The 4017-nt window shown below is 48.2% G+C and overlaps 1 long non-coding RNA gene across 1 annotated transcript; it reads left to right on the top strand.

The window, feature by feature from the left end:
* The first annotated feature begins 805 nt into the window (after positions 1-805).
* On the top strand, positions 806-2914 carry LOC123927197. Its single transcript, XR_006815385.1, has 3 exons — positions 806-1004; positions 1911-2071; positions 2777-2914. It is a non-coding gene; the product is annotated as an uncharacterized LOC123927197 (long non-coding RNA).
* Positions 2915-4017: the final 1103 nt, after the last annotated feature.

Here is a 4017-nt window from a genome sequence, read left to right on the forward strand (position 1 = left end):
AGGTGTGTGTGTGTGTGTGTGTGTGTGTGTGTGTGTGTGTGTGTGTGTGTTTCCTCAGAGGTACTTCACAGGGTATAAATATAAATAATTAGCAACTTTTAATCTCATGAACAAGATCTTTATTTAAAATTCTCACATATAAAATGAATTCTTTTATGTCGTATTTCTTCAAGTGTGTTTTTTACCTCATTTTATGAATAAAAAAGGCATCCAGAGGAAACAAGGTGTCCTTTTCTCAGCCTCCAGAAACACTAGGGACAGCACAGGTAGCACAAGCGTTTGGTCCTAAACAAAAGTTAAGACTAAGTAGGGAAGAAAATGGAAAACAGAACACAGCCTAGCAAAGCAGCTAGAGTTCACATGCAGCAGGGGACAGCAAGTCTTGGGGACACTTCACAGCCACTAGGATAAGCTTCATCCCAGGTCCCTGCAGGCCCGCTGGGCTCCACAGAACCGCCACCCAGCAGCCCATAAAAACGAAAGGCAGCAAAGAACTCTCACTGTCATCCTGGCAAGAAAGCAGCAGCAGCCTCCTTGAACCCAGGAAAGCCACCCCTCCCTCCACAAACAGGAGGAGCCCCCTTCACACCAACCACACAAGGAAGCCCAAGCGGCCAGACCCAAAATAAAAATAAAAGTAAGAGGAGCGCGGGAAGATAGATGACAGCTCAATTAAATTTACGCTGGGAGCGGTGGGAGGCTCCATCTCTCTGAAGACTCTCACTCAAAAGTAAAAATAAAATTCAAGGGGAGGGAGCCCACAGGAGAGAGGACAGTTAAGTCTGGGCTGGGAACACTTGGAGACTCAGTCTACTTCGGATGTCAGAATCAGAAATAAAATTTAAAAAACGAGAGAGGGAAGTGTCAGTTTATATTGTGTGCGTGCGCGTGTGTCTGCGCATGTGCGCGCGCGTGTGTCTGTGCAGCACCTGCAGTGCAGGATTTGCCAGGGAGGGGAAAGTGGCGGCTCCGCCAGCCTTGAGGTGACCGGGCTCAAATCCGGGGTGAGGTTAAGCTCTGGGCAAAAGGGCAGAGTCTGAGGTCCAGACTGCCCGCTGTCGGGAACTATGCTGGGCCCGGGAAATGAAGGTCTCACAGCCCCTCTCCCCCCCCCCCCCCCCCCGCCCCAATGCCATGGGCAACCCAGCCCCTACTCTCCCCCGGCCCAAGTCAGGGCAGGAACCCTCAAACCCGGGGTCCCAGGGCGGGCCTCACCCAGCAGCGCCCACAGGTACTTCAGGCGCGTCAGCCCGTCCTTCTCGGGGTCCACCACCTTCTGTGTGGACTTCTTCCAAAACCCGTTGCTCCTTCCAGAGAACATCCCGCCGCTGCGCGAAACCGCCCACTGGCGGGGCAGGGGCGCCTGCGCCCTGAGAATAACCGCATAGTATCCGGGTTCCCTGTCACCCGGACCCCCCGCCAACCGCCAGCAGCGGCCACGGCCACCGCGCCGCTGCAGCTTTAGGGAGGAGTGGCCGGGCGGGTACTACGAAAGCTGGCGCAAAAAGGCGGTGTCCACGCGGAATCGCCCCCGCACTGCGGAAGATGCGAGTCAGTCCTTCCAACACCAAGCGAGCGCAGTCCACTTGGACCTGCCAACGGAGGGCGCTAGTTCGCGGGCTGGCTCTGAGCTCCTTCTTGCTCCTCCCCTTGGGCTGTTGGCGGCAAGGCCTCTCGGGAAATGCAGTTCTTCGGGGGCGAGGTGCGGGGACTTACCTTTCCAGAGTCCCCAAGCTGCTGGACAGCAAAGGCCTGCCCCCTCCAGGAAGAGGCCCAGAGCTCCCAACGCTTCACTCCTTGCTCTGGGCCACCAGCCCATTTTCCTCTGGTGCAACGTCAACCACAAGAACATCTCAGTAAGAAAAAGTCAAGGCTTTAAAATGCAAACTATTTTTCCTTTTGACTTCTAGATTCACACAAAGGAGGGAGTCCGAATCCCTTTGACCAAACTAAAATCAGAGCTCCAGCTTCACATGAACATCAATGGCTTTGGCAGCAGGAAGAGCATCCCTAGACTCTGCGTGAGGAGTCCAGCGGGTACACTTGGTTCCTGGGATCCAGCTTCACTGGGGTATGAGGTAGCCTTGCTCAGAGAGCTCCTCAGGCTCTTGTCTCTTGCTTTGTAGGTAGTGCACCCACCTTCGCTTTGTTGTGCAAGGTCCCACAGCAATCCAGTAGCAGAACCAAAAATAGAACCTGAGGGACCTCTCAGGCTGGTATGCTTTTTCAGATTAGGTGCCTGAGACCTGGAGCAAAACTTTGAAATGGAAAATGGCCTGGAGATTTCTTACAAGAGATCTGTAGGATTATTTACTGGCCTCTCAATCCTCTGATGCTCCAAATGTGGACATTTGAGCGAGTACTTAAGCTGGCTCTTTAAAATCATGGGCTTTCCATCCACTTGGAGCACCATTTTTCTCATTCAAGAGAACATGTAACTTGGGGAGAAACCCAAGAGATGTGACATGGCTTTGTATTCTCAAAATTAGCATAATATTTGACCTCCAGAAGAACTCGCTAAAAGTTTATTGCAGAAAATGGAAGAAGAGCTAGTTCTACTTTGACAACTCAAAAAATAGAAAGGCACTAACAACTAGAATAAATGTGTTTGCACGCCTGGATGATAGAAATGTCCATATCCGAATCCAAGGAACATGGGATTGTGACCATTCCTTAGAAAAAGGATATTTATAGATGTAATTAAGGATCTCAAGGTTAAATCATCTTTGATGATTTAGGTGGTCCCTAAATCTAATGACTGTCTTCTATTTATAAGAGACAGAAGAGGAGAACACACAGAGAAGGCCATGTAAAAATAGAGGCAGAGATTGGAGTCATGTAGCCATAAGCCAAGTGATCCCTGGAGCCACCAGAAGCTAGAAGAAACAAGGAAGGATTCTGTCAGGTGGTTGTCCAGAGGGAGCATCAACACCTTGATTTTAGACTTCTGAACTTAAGAAATCAGAAAATAAATGTCTATTATTTTAAGCCCCCTCATTTGTGGTACTTTTTGTAGCAGCCCTGGAAAATGAATACCACCAGATGCTAGAGACAAACCAGTGTGACTGTCCAGCAAGATTAGAATGACTGATATTGATTATAAGACTTTGAATAAATAAACATTCAGGAATCCATAATGATAGTCAAAAGAATGCTTTGTGATGTCCTAGGTGGGTGTTTCCAGTAGAAAACATAGCATGTACCTTTGATGATTTGGGGCAGAGTGGGTTTTTGTTTGTTTGCTTTTGTTTTTGTTTTTAGCTTATTTATTTGAAAGAGAGAGTGAGAGCAGCAGGAGGGGATGGGTAGAGGAAGAGGGGTAGGGGCAGAAGAAGGAGAAGCAGTCTCCCTCATGAGCAGGGAGCCCCATCTTGTCTCTAGACCGATTATCATCCAAGGACCCTGAGATCAGGCCTTGAGCTGAAGGCATGTTCATAACAGACTGAGTCACCCAGGGACCCCTGGGTGGGCATTTTTTTTTTTCAAAAGAAGAGAATGTGAGAGCCCCAGGTGGCTAAGACCCCTTCTCAGTAACAAATGGGGAACCTGATCTGAACTGGGTATGTGTTTCAAAATTCTAACCAGGGAAGAGTGCAGGGCTTTAGAGGTTTATAATTCCCTCCAAAGGTCACATACCAGAAAGGATCAGGTTTTCCTGATGACAGAAAATTGAATTCACGTGTTCAGGAAGACAGAGCCCAAGAAATCAGGACTAAGTGAGGGAACTGAGAGACGAAATGTCCCAAAGAATGAGAGAAACACTTATCAATTCTTGATGTTGTCTGCAGGAGAATTTCAGATTTTTGTTTTGTTTTGTTTTTGTATCCAATTTACACAAATTCAAACCAACACACATTTACTGAACAAGTCATACCATTAAACTGTGATGACCATAGTGTTAGGGTCCGTGATCAAAGGAACGAGACTGACACAAAGCGAAAATCAAGCAAAGTTTTATTTCGCGCCATGCCTCAGAAACCAAACTGCATCAGAAACCAAACTGCATCAGAAACCAAC

The sequence above is a fragment of the Meles meles genome, chromosome 16 (genome assembly GCF_922984935.1).
Source record: "Meles meles chromosome 16, mMelMel3.1 paternal haplotype, whole genome shotgun sequence".
Classification (NCBI taxonomy): Eukaryota; Metazoa; Chordata; class Mammalia; order Carnivora; family Mustelidae; genus Meles; species Meles meles.